The sequence below is a fragment of the Crocodylus siamensis genome, chromosome 1, assembly GCF_052110815.1.
Source record: "Crocodylus siamensis isolate JL-2025a chromosome 1, ASM5211081v1, whole genome shotgun sequence".
Lineage (NCBI taxonomy): Eukaryota > Metazoa > Chordata > Crocodylia > Crocodylidae > Crocodylus > Crocodylus siamensis.
In genome coordinates, this window is record NC_143395.1 from 273,734,061 (window position 1) to 273,758,517 (window position 24,457).

General features: G+C 42.3%; 1 protein-coding gene and 1 long non-coding RNA gene across 5 annotated transcripts in view; one reads left to right on the forward strand and one right to left on the reverse strand.

Moving 5' to 3' along the window:
- Positions 1–878: 878 nt before the first annotated feature.
- Positions 879–10,403, reverse strand: LOC149874497 (uncharacterized). The gene is made up of 3 exons (XR_016439949.1): positions 10,338–10,403; positions 9,644–9,752; positions 879–1,535 (listed from the first exon to the last, which is right to left on the reverse strand). It is a non-coding gene; the product is annotated as an uncharacterized LOC149874497 (long non-coding RNA).
- Positions 10,404–13,488: 3,085 nt separating this feature from the next.
- Positions 13,489–24,457, forward strand: part of ADGRG2 (adhesion G protein-coupled receptor G2) — a 104,965-nt gene continuing 93,996 nt past the window's right edge. For all 4 annotated transcript variants that reach the window (XM_090062687.1, XM_090062714.1, XM_090062695.1 and 1 more), the window contains exon 1: positions 13,489–13,648. The gene's annotated coding sequence lies outside the window, so the exon portion shown is untranslated. The remainder of the gene's footprint in view (positions 13,649–24,457) is intronic.

Here is a 24,457-nt window from a genome sequence, read left to right on the forward strand (position 1 = left end):
TAAGGCATTGTTTAGATGGGAACTAGTGTGCAACGTTTTGGTTTATTAGAACTCCTGTGATTCACCTGGCCAAACTGATCTTTTAGAATCAGAGAAAATGTTTTATTATGTTAAAACTATAAATTACATTATTAAAGTAGCAGCTACATAAAGAACAATTGAAGTATACAAAATATTTGAAAACTATCTTTTCTCCACAGATAAAAAAAGTTTAATACTAGAAATTAGATGTTTGTCTCCATTAAAAAGTAGACACACCACTAGCAATCCTGAGCCACCTTACAAACCCAGCAGTGTCTCATGTCAGTGTGATGGCTCATACAAAGTAGAATCACCTTCCACCTATTATTCAGGGACACCAAAATGTATTTGAAAACTCAGCTCATCTTTGGGATGTTCCAATGAATTCTTCAGCTATACACAGCCTTCCCAAGCAGCACCCACATAAAATGCCAGTCTCAATTCAGAAAAAAACATTTAATTGTTGAATCTATTCTACATTAAGTGGAAACCTAGACCTGTTTGTTCATTAGCTCTTCCACACTATAGCAGTTCTGTCAATGAACTCTGTTGCTACTTCTCTCCTCTTCTCACCTCCAGACCAGTCAGAAAGTATACAAGAAGGTTCTCTAGGCCAGTGGCTCTCAACCGTTTTTGTACTAGGACCCATTTGTAAATATTGATGGCCAGTCTTGACTCAGTAACCCTCACTCCCGACATCCTGCTCTCCACCCCCAGGCCCCAGCCTCCTAGTATGTGGGGCAGGTGATGGGTGTGGGGGCAAGGGGAGCCCCAAGCAGCCCCTTGCAGGCTACGAATGTGACAGCCTGCAAGAGAAAAGCCACGGTTTGCCCATGTTTTTCTCCTTTAAAGGATAATCCATTTTTAAAGTTCGTTGATCCATTTTTAAAGTTTCATATATTCTTGCAACCCAGTTTTGGGTTGCAGCCCACAGGTTGAGAAACATTGCTCTAGGCTGAACTCATGGGTCCTGCTTCTTCTCTCATCATGCTAGTATAAATAATGAGTAATTTCATGAAAGTCAATGGATTTACATTAGTATAAAGCCAATAGCAATTGATAGCTGCTCTGTTTGTTCTCATGCCACTGAAAAGCTGTAAAAGAGATGGCTATAAATGTGAAACTGCCCAGAGGGATCAACGTTGTAGGATATGACTGGGTTGCTAGAGGCTCCAGCTGGAAGTTTTCCCACTAGTATCACAATATATGCTTTCTGTGCTCTCTTTCTCAGAGCCACTGACAGCCACTCACCCTATCAGGCAAAGTGCTGAGGGGTTGGGGGAATGAAAGGAAGCCAAGAGAATATAAATTGTCCTGCAAATTAAGTAAGCACATATACAGATATTCAGATCTCTCTGAACACCCAGATGAGATATCTTCAGAACAGCTCAGCAAGCCTTGAGAGAATAATTTCTGTAGCTTCTTCATTCTAATAAAAAGATTCAGTGAACTCCTCCCCAAATGTCTATCTCATCCAAATGGCTCTTTAGAAAACTGGGGGTCCAAACCAGCACCTGAAACACAGGAATTGAAGGGATCTTTGGATTATTAGCTACAGTCCCCTGCTACTGCAGGCACCACCTAATAGGATCTTATTTGTAAAATGATTATGCTGTATCTTTGAACTGATATATTTTTTCTTTGCTTCTCCCATTGAAAGTGTCCCCCTCCCATTGAAAGTGTGCCCCTGAACTTCTGATAGTTGGGAACCTTCCTTTAAATGTAATCATGCCTGGTTTGTTCTTCTGCCAGTAGTGTCGTCTTGTTTAACTTATTCTTTTTCATCCCTGGTATTTACCTCTCCCTACAGTGATTTTCAAACAGCAATAACATCCAAATCTCAGCTTTCAATTTGCTATGCTCAGCAAACCAATCTCTTTTAGTCTCCTGTCATATGATAGGTTTCCATTCCCCCAACTTATTATGCCAGTAGCCCTTCTCATGCTACAGCCTGAATTCATGTTTTTTTTAACAATGGTGACCAGAATTGCACCTGGTATTCCAGATAAGGACTCACCAAGGCTTGCAGAATGCCATTAATATTTTGCAGTCTTTACTGGAAGTACCTCACCTGATGCATTCGAGAATTGTATCTGCCTTTTTCACAGCTTCATCATGCTGGTGGCTTATAGTCAACTTCCTATTGACAGGTACACCCAGGTCGTTGTCTGCTTTTGCTATTTCTTAGTTTATACCTGAAAGATTTATTTTGACAATCCAAATCTGAGCTATCAGCAAATTTCATTGGCACATTCCTGCTTTTTAATGCCAAGGTAATAAATGGAAATTAGATTCATCGCAAAACAGACCCTTGAGGCAACTCACTAAATAACCTCTCACCAGACTAATGCTTCTTTTTTCAGCATTGCCTGTTGAAGTTTTCAATTCCTCTAGTTCTTCTTTACTTGCCTTACATGTCTTGTACTAATTAGGGGTATAGGTTGTATTTGTGTTGGTCTAAGGACATAGGCAGACATGGCTCTTCGGGTAAATCCGATATCTTTTATTAAACCAGCTAAAATAGTTGGAAAAATTCTTTGCAAGTTTTTTGGTACAAACACCCTTAGATAAGACTATCACACCAGGGTAGTGTGAATGTTTCATTAGGTTCAAATATATTAGATCTACTGCATTTTCTTTGCTTCAAAAATTGATTATATTATGGGAGATACCAATCTACCTTTAATAAATCCATGTTGCATTTTAAACCACTTTTCCATTTGTCAATTTTTAGGGCACAATGTAGGATTCATCTCTTTGAACAAGCTTTCTCCTAAAAGCCAGAGAAATGCATATTTCCTTGACAACTTAGTACTTAGGAATAATCCACCTACATATAACTTTTGTATTATCTTTTGTTTACCTGTTGCAGAGAGCATGGGCCTCCCATTACTCTTCCTTGAGTAACTGAAATATGATATATTTTTTAAAAGCAGTACTTTCTCCAGGGGTTTCTCTCTGTCTGCTAACAGCACAAGTAAAATCACATAATGAGTTATAAAAGTGCATTATTTATTGACCGCTTATCTAGGACAACTCCTTTATATTGATTTCACCAGCACTTGGCAATGCTGTGTTCCTAACCCATACATGCTAGTTTGCAGAATAGGAAAATTCTATTTAAATTTAAATTTTATTTAATTAAATAGGACAAATCTAACAATTCATTTTTTCTGTAGGCTAGTCTCCCACATTTAATTCAACATAGTCTCATTGAGGAATCCAAAAGCATAAGAGTGGTAGATGTGTATGTCTGTTCCAAAGTGTCTTTTGTAGGATACCAGTATTTTGGACAGACAACAATTTTGAATAGAAACAGCCCCTAGTTACTTAAATTAAGCTCTCATTGAACATTGTGGTGCTAAGTATGTGTTGTTCTAAGATCACTATGAGCTCTTGGGCTAGGGACGGACATTCAAAAAGCCTGAGCCTGAATTGATATAATCTTTGCACGTTAGTGTAACCTGCAAAGCTTGAACTGATTTGGAGGTGGATAGACGTTCCTTTTTCATTCCAGAAATGCAGGCACATGCCTGCAGTGGCTCAGGCTAGAAGCTGGGGGGGAGGGGAAGATACTAAACCAGCTCTCCCTTCCCTTACACAGAGCTGAGCGGGGAAGGGGGAGTGGCATGGCCAGGCCCTGGCAGGATGCTCTGATCAGGGAAGTTTCCCCACCACTCATGGCCAGCCCAGCAGGGAATGTTTATCACCCCTAACTCAGTGTTTATCAGCCCATTAAGAAAACAGAGGGGCATGACCAGCTACCTGTTGATTCTGCCTTTGTCCTGTATGCCACGGCTTGGAGGTAGCAAAACTAGGAGAATGTAAAACCACAAGAACTGTCAGGAAAACTTAGTTTTGTCTTTAAACTAACTAGATGTCAAGTTAATGGTATTGTCTTAGTGCAATTTTTAACATGGTTTCTCTAGCTTTCAAGTGTAATACGGTACTTCGGAAGAGGATGAGGATATGGGTGGTATAATTTTTGAAATGTGTAGGTTTCTTTTCATACATGACAATCTCATCTATCCTCTACTTGGCTAGAGCTAGTCCATATCACAAGGCCAAGCCACCTCACAATTTGAAGTAATAGGAATAGCCAAGATTAAAATGCCTTGTAACAGAAGGTAGCAAAGCACCTGTCTGTCATATTAACTACCCAACATCTCAAGGCATTAGCATTCAGTAGTCACCTCCAAAATTAAAAAATTAATCACAAAAACTCCTCTGTATTAGACAATTGCTTTGTCTCTCTTCAGTTTCTGAAGCAGGTACATTATTGCTGGGATGTACCACATTTTAATGCTTCAGTAACAAATGAAAGATGAATGCTGTAATCTGATGGGTTCATTAGAGGTAGGTCCTGTCAGACCAACTTGGTGGCCTTCTATGACCAGGTCACCAAATCCTTAGATGCAGAGTAGCAGTGGACATAGTCTTTCTGGACTTTAAGAAGGCCTTCAACACTGTCTCTCACCCCGTTCTCATTAAAAAATTGAGGGACTGTGGTGTTGACACCTACATAGTCAAATGGGTTGCCAACTGCCTGGAAGGCCACACCCAGAGAGTGGTGGTGGATGGGTCATTTTCGACCTGGAGGGATGTGGGCACTGGGGTTCTGCAGGGCTCGGTCCTTGGGCCCGCACAGTTCAAAATCTTCATCAGTGACTTGGACAAGGGGGTAAAAAGCACCCTGTTCAAATTTGCTGATGGCACTAAGATGTGGGGGGATGTGGGCACGGTAGAGGGAAGGAATATGCTACAATTGGACCTAAACAGGTTACAGGGGTGGGTGGATGAGAATAGGATGGGATTCAACACTGACAAGTGCAAGGTGCTGCACCTGAGGAGGAAGAACCAGCACCATACCTACAGGCTGGGGAACTCCCTTCTTGTCAGTGCAGAGGCAGAAAAGGATCTTGCAGTCATTATTGATGCCAAAATGAACATGGGCCAGCAGTGTGGGGATGCAGTCAGGAAGGCCAACCGTACCTTGTTGTGCATCCAGGAAGGTGATACTCCCCATCTATGCGGCACTGGTCAGGCCTCAGCTGGAGTACTGCATCCAGTTCTGGGCGCCGCACTTCAAGAGGGATGGGGACAACATTGAGAGGGTCCAGAGGAGGGCCACCCGCATGATCCAGGGACTACAGGGCAGACCCTAGAGTGAGAGACTGTGGGACCTGAACCTGTTCAGCCTTCACAAGAGAAGGCTGAGGGGGGACATGGTGACCGTCTATAAACTCACTAGGGGGGACGAGAAAGGTCCCTTGTTTCCCAAGGCCTTGTTTCCCCTAGCGCCCCCTGGCATAACAAGGAATAACAGCCACAAGTTGTTGGAAAGTAGGTTTAGATTAGACATCCATAAGAACTATTTCACAGTTAGGGTGGCTAGGAGCTGGAACCAACTTCCAAGGGAAGTGGTGCTGGCTCCTACCCTGGGGGTCTTTAAGAGGAGGCTTGATGCCTACCTAGCTGGGATCATTTGAGCCCTGTTTTTTCTCCTGCCTTGGCAGGGGGTCAGACTTTAAGATCTATAAGGTCCCTTCCGACTCTACTTCTATGATTCTACAATTCTATGACCCCAGTACTCTTTCCTGCCATGGCAGGGGGTCAGACTTGATGATCTGCTCAGGTCCCTTCTGACCCTACCAACTATAAAACTATGAAACTATGATGTATCATAGTAATGTCATGTCTGGCTAGGAAATATAAAAGAGACACAGTTCATTTTTCAGAAAGCCAATTAGGAAATGAGTTGTTAAAATACAAGATGTGAAGACCTGGCCTCTAAGCAGTTAATGTATGATTTCCTGTTGACTTCATTAGAGCCAGGATTTCTCCCAGTGTTTGTAACTACAATTTTAAAAAAGCATTAGTGAGAATAAAATACTAAAAATATTGGCAAGTACTAGAGACCCAGCACCTTTCTACTTCCAGAATATGTAAAAGTAGCAATGCTAGTTTATAATATGTATACCAGTCTCTTCAAACTAGTGGATATGTTATCTTTTGCTGAGGAGAAGCAACTTTCTGGAGATTCTTGGTCTCAAGAATAAGTCAAATTATTCTGTTTGACATCATAAAAGATGTCATAAAAGATGATGTGTTGTGTTCATATATTGTTTCCCTTCAGGGGAATATTGCTTACTAAGCGTGAATGTGCAGTCTGCTTCTTCAGAGGTCTAGGACTCAGTGTCACAAGGATTCACATTAAAGGAAGAAATGAGCAATTTTTAGCTCATTAAACCAAAATAAACCTTTTGGTGTTTTCTGGAAAATGTGATAAAACTAATTGGAGTGAAAAGTTGTTCATTATTTATTTAATCAGGCCTGTGTCTCCGCCCCCGTGTATTCTGCATTTCCTTGATAAGGCTGCTCATGGAACTCAGCCTTTGGCTTGTATGTGACAGTGACAATTCTGGATGTGGTCCTAGAGCTATATGGGTGGCTTAGCCTTGTCCGAGTCAATATACCAACTTTTCAGCTCAGGTCAGCTTTCAAAATGGACTTTGGGAGTGAAGATATTTACTTAATCCTGGTCCTCATTTACTTACTACTAATTAAATAAGAAAGTTTGTTTGGTTAAGCTGTGAATATGTTATTGAATACTGCCCAATTTTAGATAACATGTTAGATGATTGTAAAAATAAATTAAGTAGACATTTTGGTTTTGCTTGCAAATTACACAACAATTTCTCTCTTTATTCCAGCCTTAATGATTTAATACTTCCTTAATCAGATAATCTTCTATTGATGTCTTTCTCCTAATACTGAGCTTATTCCAAAAGTAGAGGGAAAGGAAATTCTTATGGGGAACTTTATGACTAGACTTCAGTACTTAAATTCATCAGGTGGTTGGTTTTCAGAGGTTTTATATATTTAGCCAAACAAATATATTGCTTGCGAAAAAGTGTTGGATTCACAGCTCGTGTGAACATCTTTTGTTACCTGAACAGGTATCAATGCTTAAAGTTTAATACCACCCTGTCAATGTGCCTTGAGTGAAGCTAAGATAGTGCCTCACTGTTCACCTGAAGCCAATTTTTAGCCTTCCTGCTGTCCACCCTTGCTGTTCTGCTGCTACCTTTCAGCTACCCTCTGTATACTGACATTAACATGACTTGTCCACACAACACACTCAGTGTTGTGTTGCTAAATAAATACATACACATATATATACACATACTGTTCTCTTGTCAGTGAGGGTCATAAGCAGAGGGAGAAAAAACATTTGGCTGCGGGGGGAGCCTGAGCGCACGCCAAGTTCTGATTGTCCTACGACTTGGCCCAGTGGAGCCACATTCACCATGAATGGGGTCCTGGCTGGGCCAGGTCATGGGACAATTCCCATAGTGCAGGAGGGACCACCGTGCCCCTACCTCACTCTCTCTTGCACTATGGGGGTCTCAAACTGTCCCCCTCCCCCTCAAGCCCAGGCAGTCATAAAGAAAGGTTGAAAACAAAAACTACTCTGCACAACTGCAGCCAGCACAGCCGCAGGCAGGTAATCTGTGTGTGCCCACCCTTCCCCGCGCTGCAGCAGCCTGCAGCTGAGCTGCCCTACCCTACCTGCTGCCCTGCATTTGTCGGGGCTGAGCCTGGTTAGGCCCCCACTTCTGCCACCTATGGTGAGGGTACAAACCCATAACTCCAAATAAGACAAGAGTGAAATCTTATTTAATCTCATTTAAATCTTAGAGTACTGAGGAGGAATATAATAACCTCTAGGATGTGGATGTGCTGCAACTATGTTATCTTAAACTGGCAACACAGTGACACAGATCCAGCATAATGACTTGTCCACCTTCTGAGCAATGCAGGAGGTAGGGCCAGGATATGCCTCACTTATTCCTGGCAGCTGTAATGGTCCCTTAGGGCTGTAGGCAGCTGGCATGAATTAGCAGCCCTTAGACTGGTCTAATTTATGTGGGCAAATGGCCCTTTATCCCAGTGTAAGTGACTACCTAAGGTGCCAAGGAATAGCTGGCCCAAGATCTGAAGAATTTAAATGTAATCCTCAGCTGCAACTTAGAATCTGGGTCAACTATTCTAAGATGAAAGACAGATGCTAATTTAAGTTAATGCAGCCCCTTTGACCACAAGTTATATCATTGTAATTCTGCACTGGTGAAACAGGGGTGGTGCAAACTACAACATCATCTGTGATACTTGTCATTCGTGACCATGAGGTTAACCATGCTTGTGCACAGTATATCCTGTTTTGCTACATAGATTGTTAAATGTATCTTACAATCACCAACTTGACTTCCATGGATAAGAGCTATGTGGTATGTAATGTGAATTTACACTGATTGGCTCTCTGTTCACTAGCTGCACTAACTGAATTATTGCAACTACATGACATATGGGCAGCACAACAGTGTAGGCTAACATAATGATGGAGGAACAGAAACTTTGTGATGGTGTAAACATCCGTGCACCTCTGAAAGACATTTTACATATGCATTCAAGGAATTTTTCAAGCATGACGAGCTTGCTAGGGTGTTGCAAATGTTACGTCTAGGGTAGACAAGTCTTCAAAGGCACATACCCTTTACAAGTAAGAAAAAAGTGTTGTATTTCCATGAAGACTTCCCACCTGGAGGCCTTTCTGCACTGACTTGTTTGGGAGCTTGTGATAGCAATAGAGCTGGTCAGGAATATTTTTATAAAAAAGGTTTACTTTGGAGGAAAATGCTGATTTATCAGAACTGAAATGTTTTGTGGACAAGTATTGATTTCAGTAAACTTGTGAAGCATAGGCCATTTTATTGCCAGCTGTTGGGTGGGCTAATGCATTTCTAGGGCTTTCAGGCTGCATATCGAATTGACAGAGTGGGAAGTCCAGAACTCCAGGGAGTCGCAACTGAGCTGGGAACCTTGAAGATATGGGTCCCAAGCTCAAGTTCACTTAAAAAAAAATTTTAAACACGGAATAATGTATTTAATTTTAAAATGTTTTCTCTATTTTGCCTTCCATAGGAAATTTAGAAAATTCTATGTTTCATTCTAACTTAAACAATTTATTGTAAAAATTTCAGAACTCTGTGCTGAGCAGAAATTCTGGCTTTTGGCCAAGATAGAGCCTACCCCTTCAGCTCCTCCCTTCACTGTGGGCCTTTCACCCAACCTTGACTGCTATTATGAGGCATGATTAAGGGCTTGGCAGCACAGCTTGCGGGAAAGAGCAGGACAACCTCTTTTCAGTTGCCCTTGTCTTTCACTATGCTTTGTTTTGCTTTCAACTCCTGATGCATCATACTCCCTTCCCAGGCCTTTTTCTGCTCTCTTCCTTCTGTTTTACTTCTCAGTTTAAATTTCCTTTCTCTCCTTTTTTCTCTACCCATTTCTACCTGCTGGGCATGTGCTGTGCATTAGTAATGAGCAAGATAGTCATCTTTTAAGTCTGATAGTAAGTAGATGCAGGTGTACCCATCTAGACTTAATACTTTATGGAGGTGAAGTAAAATATAAGATGTGGCCAGGCATTATTCTATTCAACTCTGTAAACAGGGCTAGTAGGCTAGTAGGACCACTGGAAGCCCATCAAAGCTTTAACTGACTTCCCCTACTTCCCTCATGAGGTCAGCACTGAAACTTTATCAGTTAATATTATTACCTGTGCAACTTTGTTCTCCATCTTCTTTAAGTTTGGCCAGTCCCCGGATGTTGTACACTTTCAAAACAGGCCAGTGTTCTGGGGTGTGGTGAAGTCTTTCTGAGGTTCTCTGAACAAGAAGAAACAACTGGGATTTAGGGTGGATCCAGTCTTCTTGATCATTCAGATCGTAAGTGGGGAGAGAGAAGGCTTTGTTCACATAGACAGGCCTGGTGTGGGGAGTGAAAAGAAAGCTGTAAGTACTACCATATTTACCTAGATCCAAGATAACTTCAAATTTAAGATGACCCCCCAATAATTAGATTCTATAGATGGAAAATTATAAATGTGTTATAATTTTCCATGTATAGAATCTAATTAGTGGAAGGTTATCTTAAATTTTTCTCCCCGCCTACTGCTGTGGAAGGGGAAGCAGTGGTGAAGGGCAAGGTGTCAAACCCCTGCCCCTTGCCCCTGCTATACCTGTCCCCGCTATTGCCTGTCCCCACTGCCACCTGCACTCCCCAGTGCCTGCTTCCTACCATGTGCCCCACTGCCATGAACTCGCCCTGCCACCTGCCTGCCACCTTTGCCTGTGACTGCCCCTTCACTCCCTGCATCTCTGCCTCCTGTTTCCCACTGCAAGCTGCCCCCTGGCACCTGTACCTGACCCCTGCCACCTGTGCCAGGCCCCCTATTCTCTGCCCCCACTTACCTTCTACTGCAACTCTGGCTCCAAAGCAGTAAGCAGCAGCCCCAGCCCAGCCTGGCCAGGGAGAAGCGGCAGCAACTTCTGGCTTCTCCAGGTTGGGGCTTGAGGGACTGGAGCTGAAGCAGATGGTAAGTGGGAGTAGAGGCAGCTGGGAGGGGCAGGGTGTGTGATCTCCCACATGCTCCCTCCAAGCTGCACGTGCTAGTTTACCCCTCTTACTGCCCAGGGAATTCAGAATATTCCATTGGCTAGAGTACAGAAGGATGGAAATGGATGCTGTTATTAATCTGGATGAAGTCATGAGTAAGTAGAGGCTAGTGGAGGTTTGTGAAATAAAGATCCTTCTCTTTCCTTCCAGGAAACCCATTGTATAGCAACACAAAAAACCCTGATCCTTCTCTAAAACTATTTCTATAGAAAGTATTATTTTTAGCAGAGACCCATCATAGAATAATACCAAGATGCCTGTGGAGCAGAATGCTTACATTCATTTCTTTTTTTGGCTAGGTCATACTAAAGAAGAGATGCTGTAGCTTAACACTGGAACACTGCAACCTTTTCCTAACCATGTTTATCCCCAATATTTCTACTACTCGGTGAATCAGGCTGTTCTTTCCCAAACACTTTTCCTTAGCTTTGGACACAGAACCACAACTGCACAAAAGCACAATGATAAATATGTGTTAACTTGGCATTTTTCCACAGTCTCAATGTGGCCTCCAAAATTTCTTTCCTGTGCCCCTCTATCTTCTAGGGAGATGAAGTAGTTTGGGAGTTTGCCTATCCCATATTTTCCTTCCCACATCTCCACATTCCAGGTAAACTTCTGTGGGGTTCCCATTCTTTCTGCCAAATTCTCTGTTTATTGCATGCAAAAACTAGCTTGCTATAGGCAGATACCCAGTGAAGCAACAGAGCTTCTTTGCTTCTTTGGAAGCTAAATTTCTAGCCAGTTTCTAGTCAACTTCACAGTACACACCAGACCTCCTCTCCCACTGCCTGTACAATAATTCCATCCCCTCTCCTCTTCTCCTCCTATCCTCCCAGAGTCTTAGATTTTTTTTTTAACTTTTAAACTTAAAATAATTCCTGGTTAGCAACCTATGCCAGGGTGTTTAGTTATTTCTCTGTCTCTGAACATTGGCTGGAATATCATGTTGCCTGGACAGTTCATAAAAATCCAAGACTCTTGGTGTTAAATTTAAAGTCTTAACAGTTTGGGCTCTGCACAGCCAGAGTTTACCAAATCTCACAGTCTGGGGAAATGGAGGGTCTCAAATTGGGAAAGACATGCTGGACAGCTGATTTGCTTCACTTGGCAATGTCTATTTCTAGCCTAAGACTCTGCTCCTCTTCCACTCTCCAGTGGTTAGCATAATCCCCACCCTACCCTGTCTCTGGATGCTGATAGCACTCTTACTGCCTCTGTGTAAGGATACCATCTGCCTCTGTCTGACAGCACCCTTTCTAATTAGAAGGCCCTGTTTGATGGTAGTAAATCACGTTACATACTTTTTGATCACTAGTCATGCTCATTAAAGAGACCATCCTCTTTATCCCTTCAGCTAACTACAGAACTATACAAAGACACCGTAATACCATAAAATTATGAAAATACTGTTTTAACAAGTTGGTCTTGCTTCCTTAATACTTTTGTCTATTTTTCATTTAGTTTTCATTTTCATATGAACCTTAGCCATTTATTTCATAATGTTGACAGATTCAATATGAGTGTAGTTTGGATACTTTTGTAGAATCAGTCTACCAATTCAGTTAAATATTATTTATGGATCAAATTTTCCAATACGTTTACCTTTCTTTGCAATAGAAAAAATGCTGATTTGTGGTGACTCTCTATCCAGGAATTTTCATTAATATGAATACTAATGTATTATAAGATTTATATTAGGTTTATACTATAACCCAGTATACAACTGAGGTTAATGAACATCTCAAATTTGAGTTTGTTTATTAATTCAACATATAACAATATTCTTTAGTGTGCTGTGTCTCCTGTGGTTTATATGTAAGGATGCAGAGAGAAATATACAATTTATATTTATTGACTATCCAACCATTTTTAACTGAGTCATCAAAGCTCTACTGACCCTAAATTTTTTTTTGTTTTTTGTTTAACAACCTCAAGGAGAATGAGCCATTAGGGAATTTCTGGTCCTAGGTTTTCTTTATTTTTCTGCATCAGGCAGAGTGGAAAACACCCACAACAAACCCTATCAGTCACCAAGTGAGGAGTCACTATATAAACCCAAGCCATATAAAATGCTTCCTTGTCAAAATTTCAGGGGTGTTGGTTGTAGCCATGTCAAAATGTGTTTTATTTTAACTCCATTCACATCCCTGAGATTTTAGGAGAGTGAACAAGAGGAGGATGCATTATTACTTCTGAACCTACCAGTGTTTGCATCAAAGCCCTGCATAGACTATGCTATTCAGAATTACAGCCTTAATGAGCATATAGATGTGCAGAGAGCCTGCTCTGACATGCTGGGAATCCAGTCAATGCTATTCCTAGGACTAGGGTGCCTTACTGGAAGGACCAGATCCTCAGGAAACTGAAGCCAGCCTGGACAATGTGTCACCCCTCAGCCCCATTTCATTTCCCAGGATGTCCTCCCCTGCCATAGCCCTGCCCCCTGTCTTGGCACCCCCCAGCATGGAGATGCAAAGCCCCTAAGACTTGACTGAAGACTTCCCCTCACAAAGGCAAATGCACATGACTCTTGCATTTTAAAAAACCCGCTGGACGACTGTATAACTCAGATTCAACATTTCATATTGATTTTAATGAATGCCCTACCATTTTTTCCCCCAGGTGACCCTCAGCAATCTCCTGGAGATTTATATCTAATTCCCGGAGACTCCAGGGCAGTCCTGGAGGGGTGGGGACCCTACTCCCACTTTAGGCAGGGGTGGGGTGCCATACCCCAGGGGTGAGGGGTGAGGGGTGGGGGAGGGAGCCGAGTTGCTTCCCAGGCTCCCCTGAGGAGGCTTTCAAGGCAAGAGAGCGCCGGGCACCAGAGGTGGCCTCCCTGCTTGAAGGGACAAGAACAGCCGCGGGGCAAAGGCGGCAGGCGCCGCCCGGCGGGAGGAGGGAGGGAGGGAGGGAGGGAGGGAGGAGGTGGCTGCAGCCGGGGCGGGGAAGCAGCCGGCAGCCACCTGCGAGGAGTCTCCGGGGCCGCCTAATGCCCCGTCCCCTGTCCCCTCCCCGCGCCGCCTCCTCCAGCCGCGCCAGCCGCGCCGGGCAGAGCACAACAGCTGGAGCCGGGCTCGGGCAGGGGCTGCGCTGCCCGCAGGTGAGTGCCGGGACGGGGACGGGACTGGCTGGGTTTAGCCCTCCAGCCTCCTCTGCCGTGCGGATCTGGGGGCAAGCAGACGGGGCGGCGGAGCCTCTGGACACATCTGGGACGCTGCCGAGCAGCTGTGCCCGGGCAGAGGGCGCCCAGCGGTGCTCGCGGGACAGGGAGAGCCTGCCCCCCTCCACGGGATCCAGCTGCCCCTGCCCGCCACGTGGCTGGGGGACATCACACAGGCTTTTAGCCCACCCCACGAATGGGTGTTGCTGCCCCCCAGGCACGGGGGGGAGGCGGGGGCAAAAGGGTGGCTTGACGGGAGGGGCTGCCAGCTGGGTTCGTGGCACCCCGAGAGGCACCCTGATGTGGAGGTGAGCGTGCAGCAGGCAGCGCACTGCTCTTCCGGTTTTGGAAGCGGGTGTGCCCCCAGCCGCTTGGTTTCCAGTAGGTTTTGGGGTAAAGCCTGGCTGGCACCTCGGTGGTGACTCCGAGGCTGGGCGTCTGCCTGAAGGCCAGGCATTGACTCCTAGAAAATGAGGGTTGGAGGGTACCCCAGGAGGGCGTCTAGTCTACCCTCCTGCTCAAAGCAGGACCACCTCAACCTAGATTGTCCCAGCCAAAGCTTTGTCTACCCGGGTCTTAACAACCTCCAAGGATGGAGATCCCACAGCCCCCTTGGGTAAAGTACTATGTGCTGACCCATTGCAGCACGGAGCACACTCATTCTTGCTGGGATTGCATCCCCTCTTTGCATGCAAGGAGCAGAGGGAGTGTGTGATACCTTCCCTTTGCCCGCAGCAGCTCAGAAATGGGGCAACACTGAATGGGAGCCAGGCACTGCCTCCGAATCAGAACTGCCCAGAGCTTAAATGCTGGAGGCTGCAAGTGAAAGAGGAACCCTGGTCATACTCACTTCTCTCTCGCTTTCAGCAGCCACTCTCTGCTGCTGTGTGACACAGGCCTGTTTGATGCATGAAGTTAACATGGGCTTGATGCCCTCAGAACAAGGGTTAGACTGTTCCCTTATTAGAGGGGGCCATTGAGTACATGTCAGCTGAATTCAGAGAACAAGATAAAAGATAACAGGGAAGGGAGTGAAGCTCAGAGGTTAAAATGAGTGCTCCAAAGCGGGCATGGAGCAGAGCACACCAGACAGCACCCACTATCACTCAAATGTGTCTGAGTGGATGCTGCACAGTGAAACTCTGCCCAGGGATGTAAATGGACAGGAAAACTCACAGTTTCCGGGAGTCATCCCCCACACAGGCAGAGCCTCTTTCTGGTCAGATAGATCTCTAGCTTGGCTGGGGCCAGGAGGAGGTTGATTAGGAGGTCCTGGGACTTGGTAGGACTACAAATAGTGGGGCACTGGGCAAGATGGACTTATGGTCTGACACAATCAATGGTAGTTCTTATGCATATTCAGTGATACATTTTTCATCCTTCACAGACTGGTTGCTAACTGGTTTTATTAAAGTGATTCTACATTGCTTTAATACAAAATATTTCTGTTTTTATAACACAAGGTTTCTCATTTGCTACTTACTGTTGGCTTATGCAGGTGAGGATTTTTGTTTAGGGTGGATGAACACTAAGCAGAACAGTTGTACACTAAGCTGTTAACGCTCTTTGGCTGCATCTGTGAGTGAACTGTGTGATTGTAGCAGTAGTAAGTGCACATATCCATGCTAGCTTTTCTAGTTGGAACAGGTCAAAATGGTAGTGAAGATGTGGCAGCATGTCTTTGTGTGTGGGCTAGCAACTAGCACACAACCCAGTCAAAGACCCTCTATTTAGTTATCTGTGCCAACATGTCTTCACAACTCCTTGTTACCTGTGTTATTTAGATTACACTTTATTCTTGCCCAGGCAGGAATCACACTTTCATCTTGCTGTATAGACACACCCAAATGGCGTCATTTTGTTTGTCACCATAATGTAGCAATTCTGCTAAGGTTCCCTTTTCTGCTTTTATACCCTAAGATTGTGGATAGACTTTAGCTTGCATTTTTGAAGTTACAAGTACCCTTGTCTTCAATGATGTCACTGAAATTGTTTGCAAAGATAAAGCAAGCAGGGTTTGGCTCTGTAAAGAGGGAAAAATTTAAATTTACTGTTAAACTTCACAGTATAGAATCAAAAGTGTGAGCACTGAGTTAAACCTAAGAACAATAACTGAACTTTACCATGTTGTCGTTACAATATTTCACATTACCAGGAAAACCTACATATTGTAATTTATGTCTGAAAATAGACTGCTGAGTCAAATATTTGAAAGCAAACACCGATTATATATAAGACATATATTGACATATTGAGTTTGCTTCTGCTACTTCTGTCATGGCAATCAGATTCTAAATGAGCTAATACTATTTTAAATAGATCTCCACATGTCAAATGGAGCCTGTGAACACAATTTCTTCTTTTGGATATTCCAAATTGAATTCTAGGATTTAAAATTTTAATACTTTAAAATAATTAGGTTCTGACTGTGTGTGAAGAATCAGGAAAAGACGGAGTTCCTATTGTTAAAACTAGTTAGCTTGTTATGCCATCTATACTGTGTGTTCTTTTAGGCAGAACCCCGTTGAAAACAGTGAGAAATTTGTCTGAGGAGTGAAAAATTGAAGGATGTAGTTGAAGAATTACATTGCATAAATTTGGACAGCTTATAGCTCTGAATATGAGACCTTTAGCTCTAAATATCAAGCCTTTGTGGTAGCAGAGGGGTGAATCCTGATTTTTTTGCTCGTTAGTATTCCTTCCCAGATGAGAATGATCAGGACTTGCTTGAAATCATAAAGTAATAGCCCAGTTTTACAGCTTTGCATGACTTCATTGTGGCTGGAATCTACATCAGATCAGAACCAAACAAGCTGTTCAGTTCCACAGGTTAAGTTCATTTGAATTTAAAAGATCCAGATGTGTCAGCCTTTTCAAATGTATTTGGCTGCTGTAACGTTTGCCTTAGTTGTTCTAGTTATTGATGGGATCTGACTAGATACGCAATTCAGGTTTTTGGGGTATGAGCGGCGCTGCTGCCTTTTCAGTGTTCGTTTGCTGTCTTCTTTGTGGTTGGCTCAAACTGGTGGTGGTCATCTCTTCTGCTCAATAAACTAAGATATTAGCTCTGTCTGGCTATGCCTGCATAACAAACTGAGTGATTCTAGCACTAATAAGCATACATCTTCACGCTAGTTTTAATCTAGCTAGAACATGTTAAAATAGTAGTGAGTGTTATTAACTTTTGCTTTCTGCTTATGTCAAGCATATGAGATATTGCAGAACAAAGCTAGAAAAGCAAACTTATAAGATGTTCTTATATAAGAAGTCATTCAATCACCTGAAGAAGAAGCAGTCTGGGGAAACAGATCTAAGTGAGATCATAAATAACACAGTTTAGAAATAAGTTTGGTGGAAATAAAATGTATTTATTTAATAGATTTCAGAATAAATTACTAGAACTTGTTCTTAATATTTATATTTTGTGCTGTTAAAATGAGATAATGTCATAGTTGCCAAAAAACTAACCAGAAATGTAGCATTAGACATGTTCTCATTTACAGTGTTTTTCAGGGTATTCATTGAAGAAGAAACTCTAAAAGATGTATATGTGCTAGCCAGAAAGAGTCACACGTGACCAGGAATTAGTGTTTAGCAGCAGTACATACCACAGAGCAAATAAAGTGAAAAAATACGTACATATTGATTAGAAAAAATAATTTTGTGCACCACTTTAAAAAATAAAATACTCTTACTCATAATTTGGATATTTTTAAGATTAAAAAATTTCCATGTGTACTCTTAAGTGAATAATTTATTTTGGCTCTCTTCCTGGATTTATTAGACTTCTGGGCATGTCAGATTATGAATACTGCCAAATTTCACATTTTAATTTCTGTCTTCCAAGATCTAGAGTTGGAATAGCTTCCTGTGACTTTTTTGCAGCAACTTAATTCTGGATGTAAACTGATTTCAGCGACACTCAAATATATTTGTCATGTCTGAGATTTTGACGAGGATTTTCTGCTGCTGTTTATGCCCTGAGTACCCCATTTATTTGCATAATTTGAGTGAATTTGTGAGGTTATGTTTCCCTGCTTCATGTTCATGCTTTGCCCGATTAGTTCTATCCTTGGTATGGTTAGTTTTGAGGGGAAATAATTGTTTTCTTATAAATGATAGCAGGCAAGCAAGAAGTCAGATTTGAGTGTCAGCTTTTTCAGGGCCTCTCTGTGTAAATATGTCCTCTCATCTCACATACCCACATCCACACACATGCACTGCAACAGCCAGGAGTGACAGCAACTAGATAAAGCTTTCTGTGGTGGTCAGGGGCAAAGTGTACCCAGCCTCTTAAGGACGCATACACCAACATTACTGTAGTTCCTCAAGCATTGCTGATATTGTGCTCCTTATATCAAATTATAAACTGATAACACTTTTCAGTTCTTACATTCTGGCCATTGGTGTACCAATAAAATAATCTGCTACATATTGCACCTTCCAGCTCAGGGATTTTCAACAGCTCTAGGAATGGGAGCCAAGAGACATGCTGAATCCATAAAGTCAAAAATGAAGTTTAGGAAGAAATCTCACGGTAGAATTTCACTTTCAAGATGTTTCTTTTTGGCTGTTCCTGCTGTGTCAGCCAGAAGAGCTTGAAAAGGAAATCAGGGGGAGAGTGGGAACAGCTGGTCTATAAACTGAGGAAAAAAGACTATTTAATTTTCTTTTATTTAAAGTAAGATGGAAAAAGTTTTCAAGTATAACCTTTCAGAAGGAAAAATGGAAATGTGAACTGAGCATTCTTCTTTTCCTTACTCCTTTACAATCTGCCCAGTTTGGAAAATACCTACTTTAATCTTTGGCTTGATAGTGTATGCCCTGTCTTCAAAGTATTTTTGTGCCCTACTCTTGCCTGCATGTTAAATTCAAACCCCATAAATGAAAAATGTGAAGGCCTTGCAAAACTTTGTCCTTCCCTATCTTTGTGCTTTCATCTCTCATAGCTCCTGCCCCAGTCCCTGTTTCTACATTTCCAGGTACGTGCCTATCTGTATGCCTAGAATCCTTTTCCTATTTGCCTCCTTGTCAACTTAGATGAGGCCCTTTGGGAGCTAGTCTGCCATGCTTTTACTGTTCTGCTGCATGCGACATGCTTCATTCATGACATGTATAAACACTATGCCTCATCAAAGAAGTGCTAATATATATATATATATATATATATATATATATATATATATATATATATATGAACCTACCAGTAAAAATATTCTTTACCGGAGGAACTAACAAGACACATGTCAGGAATAACAACTCTACCATTTCTTGCATCCCTTCCTGCTGTCCTTCTGTAATTTTATTTAGCATTTAAGCTCCTCGCATCAAATGATATGTTGCCTTTTATGTTGCAATAGATCTCTTGCTGGGAAATACTCCACATGTATGGGAATTTCTTGGAAGGTGTGTAAAGATCTGTAAGATGCTTCCTCTGTCATCTCTCAGCTTAGGGGTATGCAAGGCAGGGGAAAGGGAAGAGTATTGACATTGGGCCGCTCTAACTTACACCAGGACCTGAATCATTTTCAGAATGGCCTTTGAACAAAGTAGGCACCTAAGTGGCTTAAAGCAGTATACATCCCCATTTCTGCACTTATTGCAGGAATACAGGAACAAAGAGTTAGGGCCTCTGGGCATGTCTATACTGTGGATGTCTCTCAGCACCACCCAGTTGCCCATTCTTACTCATGTGCTCCAAACCCAGAAGTATAAATGAAGCTGCTCCAGAGTTGTCCCTAGTGGCTGTTCTGAAGCACTCCAGAGACTGTGGTTTTGAGAGCTCGTAGAGGAATGACCTAAAATGTTTTCACTGGTGTGTATCTAGGCTTGGAGCACATCTGCAGGAGCAGGTGTGGAGGGTGGGCTTGGAAACAGCTTGGCTGGGACACGTGGTGGCAGCATAGACATAGTTTGCCTCTGCAAAGCAACAGCCTTATTTTTACTCCCATATAGACAACCTTAACATGATGCAGACTTTTGTATTAAAGCCATATTAAAATTAATTACAAATTCACAAGATAAAAGGCTAAGGTAAAATGTGTTGTTTCCAGCTCCCCTCACCCACCTGCCAAGAATTTATTTCCATCTACAACTTAGCTGATGTTGTAAGAGGGTTGTGAGACAGCAGCTTGAGTACTATACATGTAACTATGTTCTGCTCCATGGAAACACCTGTTAACATATAACTTTATTAAAAACAAAATATTAAATCTCTTTGGTAAAGAGTTTACAAAAGAAGGAAAGACATTGTTCTTGTTTTTAACTTAAAATGGTTGATATCACTTCAGTTAAACTTTACTCATTACATGTTAGAAAGACTAGCTGAAATGTATGTGCAATTAGTGAAGCTAAAGTAAAAAGTGGTATTCTAACAAACAGGGAACCAAATTTCACAGGAGGTATGTCTGTTTTTGCAGCCTTTATTAAACACTGCCCAGTATTCATGAACACCAGGCTGTTATCAGTAAAATATTTCTTTTACTGTGTTCAGGAAAACATTCAGAAAAAATTAGGACAATATTGTTTAATGGATACAGCTACTTCTGTTCTTAAATCAGTGGATACTGTATGTGCCAAAAGTTACAGTGACATAAGACTTTCCAACATAAGTATCCTCCCCATTACATCTACCTCATCCAGCCACGGTATAAAAATAATATAGCAGTTTTACTACCCTCTGCTGCCAATCCGGAAAATATCAGAAGCCAGTGGAAGAAGCTGATAGTTTTATTCCCCATAAAGCAATAAGGAGCTGAGTGGGACCTAGACATGTGCAGTGCTATAAGCATCTTCCATGCATCTTGCTCCTTTCTCCCTCCTAGCAGTTGACTCAGACTGGAGTAATACAGACTCTCTGTTGTCACAGAATGCAGGAAAAAAAAGATTTGCCATTCCAAAAGTACTATCTTCGTTGACAATGAAAACTTATCAAAATTGCAGTAAAATGCTAGTAGGATAGGAATATATACTCAGTGTAAGACAGTATTAAAATGTAATGATAGGAGCGTGATCTACTGGAAACATACTTAAGTTCAATTAGCAAGACTGGAACCCTTATCCATCTGAAGTCATTGGCACCAGGACCAAGATTTCACCATATTTTTTCCCATATAACTGTTAATATTCTACTTCTGTAATAAAACAACCAACCCCTCCCCCCCAAAACCTAATAATTATATAATGTTGGGAAAATAGTTTTATTCATACTGAAGGCTTTTAATGGGGTGATTGCAAAATAAGACATACACAATAGGCCCAGTCCTTGTTGATGAAATAATCGTAATGGGACCAGAATAAGTTTAAGTGCAACAGTCGACACATTGTGGTTAGATATAAATGGATAACCATGAAGATTATGTCCGAATTCCCAGAGGAAACCCCTTGTTTCCAGTGGCTTATGTTTTTGTCTGTAAAAAGTTGTGCTGGTTTAAGTTTGACTTAACAGGATCCAATAGTTTGTCAATTAAATTTAAGAGGCTCAAAAAAGTTAAAGAACTGGTTTTCATATCCTTTTGCATACAAATGTGTACAAAAGGAATTGTAAAGTTTTACTGAAATTTTTAAAATTGAGTTTAACAGATAGGTGATACTTTGTGGCATATTAATTTCATAGACATTTCATAGACATCAGGGCTGGAAGGGACCTCGGGAGATCTTCGAGTCCGGCCCCCTGCCCCCCTAATGTTTATATTGAACACATTCTTTTTTATCTTTTTCATCTTTTTCACCATAAAGACTGAATTTGCCTTAAACTTATTGAAAATGTGTCTGCCAGGGCTAGAAGGTGCCTTAGGCCCCTCTTGAGTGCACTGCCACGGTTATAGGTCTAGCTTCCTAAACCAACCTCTAGGTAAATTACACAGTCCAGTTATCTTAGTGATCCTCTTTAAGGGTGCTGTGGCATCCTGGGATGCCTTGAAATCGCTTCAAGGGTACTGTACAGTGTACAATGTTAGCGTTGCTAGGTGTAAAAGCAATTCAGGAGATAAGCCTAGAGATTTCAAATTGGAACTTAGTGTTAAAAAGATTCTGACGTGTTGTGGTCTTTCTGAGTTTTTTTTGGTAAAGAAGTATTGTTGTACTATTTTTCTGTAGTAAAAAAAAGGAGTAAAAACTAAAAGCTAGCATTTTCTGAAGGATGCCCGGAGACTAGTGAGGGGTGCCTTGAGTTTAAAAAAAGGTTGAAAACCACTGAGTTAGCTGTTAGAGTAGGTTACAGGTCTTCTTCCCTGAATATGCAGTCAAGTTCAAAACATAGACCCAACTGTATTCAGCACATTTATTAAGTAACTCAAAAGCACCAAGCTCAAAAAAAATATTTATAATTCCTATACCATGAGCATTGAGGCAATGACCATCTGACATCAACTTTATTGGGCTGGCCTCGTCATCCGTGTGTCCAGCTTCAGCTCTTGAAGCAAGTCTTAATCTCCCAGCTCAGTCAAGGCATACACTCAAGAGAAAGTGTTTTAAGGACATCCTTAAGACCAGCTTTGAAAAAATGCAACATCAACTAGTGAGAGACTGCCACCCAGCACTGTCCCAAATGGAGGAAGAGTCTGCTGCAAGGTTTTCATTACTTTGATAAACTTATGACAACAAGAGGAGACAGAAAGGCAGAAACAGCATGTTGCAGACCAAATCAAGAATCTGGAGCCACTTATCCTGCATAGAAACACATGCCCAAGTTGCAGCAGAATCTGTTGGATCCCAGATTGGCCTCATCAGCCAATCTTCAGACCCACAGATAAGGCAATCATCCTCAACTGCGAGGGACTGCCAAAGAAGATGTAATCTTATTTTTACCTAACTGTTTCTTACCAGTTCTTGTAATATAATCCCTTCAGACCAAATAACTCTATCTGGCAGAGAGAAGCAGCCTGTCCTAATGCAGCAGGCTTCCTGATTCTGTGTCAGTTGGTCTGTCAGCTTTCAGTGACACATCCACCAAGTAGTCTTGAGCCACTTTCTCCACCTCTCCCTCCTTTTCTAGTGCCCTTGAGGTTTAAGATTCTCTTTTATCCTAGGCTCAGTCTTGGAAAGAGTAAACTGTTCTAGCCAGGATGGAGCCAGTGCAAAGGATAATTCCCCAACTGTTACCTAAGGAACCTTAATGCTGCTCTTTTTTCATTTCTTGTGGGTTGCCTCTCTATGGTCTTGTTTGATTTAATTCCTTGGGCTTTTGTAGGTTAATATCAAATAGATTACCTGAGTGATGTGTGATATTTATCTATTTATATCGGGGTGGGCAAAATACGGTCTGTGGGTCAGATGCGGCCTGCCAGGCCATTTTATCCGGCCCGCAGGGCCCCCCAAAATTTAGAAAATTAATATTTATCTGCCCCTGGCTGCCTATCATGCAGCCCTCAATGGCTTGCTAAAACTCAGTAAGTGGCCCTCTGCCTAAAATAACTGCCTGCCCCGATATATTTTTCTGTCTAAACAACCCTCCAAAACAAACAAATACACAAAATACTACACACAGTTCCCTCATTCTCCATAGTATCCTTATAGGCAAAACTTCTGTGATAAATTCTTCTTGTGCTTGAATAGTGATGTCAACATATGGAGTTGAAAAAATTAATAAACAGCACTATTGCACCGTAATAAGACAATAATTGATGGAAGTCTTTTGTAATTCAAGTAATTAGCACAATGTAGGTCATATCAATAATCATATGACATTTCACTAAGTGTGACAAAGAACTGGGGTGGAGTTCTGTTCCTCTTTGTATGCATAAGTGGCAGCTTTCCAGCTGTGTAAGGGTTGGGTTTTTTTTGTACATTTAGGCTGTATACAGACATTTGGGGAGGTTAAGGGGCTATTTTTAGTCCCCTGACCCCCAGATGAACAACCCCCATCCCACTTCTTCCCTTACCCCAACTTACTTGCTTTGCTCCCAGCACTGGTGAACACTGGTAAAACCGGCACTGGCAAAACTGCAGTGGCTTGTGGGATGGGGGGTTTGGTAGACTTGGGGGTGGCTGTCCCACTGGATGTGGTGAGGGGGAGAAGCTGGGGCACTGAAAGTAGTCTGAGCTTGGGGAGGGGAGGGAGGAGATAGGAAACACACAGCCCTGGGGCTGGGGCAAGTGGCTGAGCTTTCCCAGCCCTGGGGCTGTGCTGGGAACTGTGCAGAAGTTCAGGACAGTTAGATAGGTCTAAAAGTGGCCAACCTGATCTAAGTTAACCCTAGCTCTGAGGTACTGTAGATCAGGTTGGCATTTTTAGACTAATCTAAGTGTCCTGAACTTCTGTACAGTTCCCAGTGCAGCCCCAGAGCTAGGAAAGCCCAGCCACTGGCCACACATTTTGCTTTTCCTACATAGCTGTCCTGAACTTCTGTACAGTTTGCACTTAGATCCACCTAGCTAATATAAGGCAAACTAAGTTAGATCAGGTGGCTGTTTTTAACCTGATCTAACCTTCCCCTAACCTCCCAAATGTCTCTCCACAGCCTCAAGCACAGTTTGTGCTTCTTTTATCACCGCAGTATGGATGGGTAAGCATGCTCTGTCTACACATACCTGTACAACAGGCTACACGCTAGCTAGGAACACATGCAGGTGCATACACACTTTCTGAGCGTAAGTCCTGGAAAAATGGCAATGGGAGAGGTGCCTCCTATATTTTAGTCTCAATTGCTGAATGGTTCAGGAACTTACCTAAAAAGCAGGAGGCCCAGGTTCTAAGCCCCTCCTTGTCCACAGCAGGTTTCTCTATCTTCCCAGTACAGTAGTCTAACC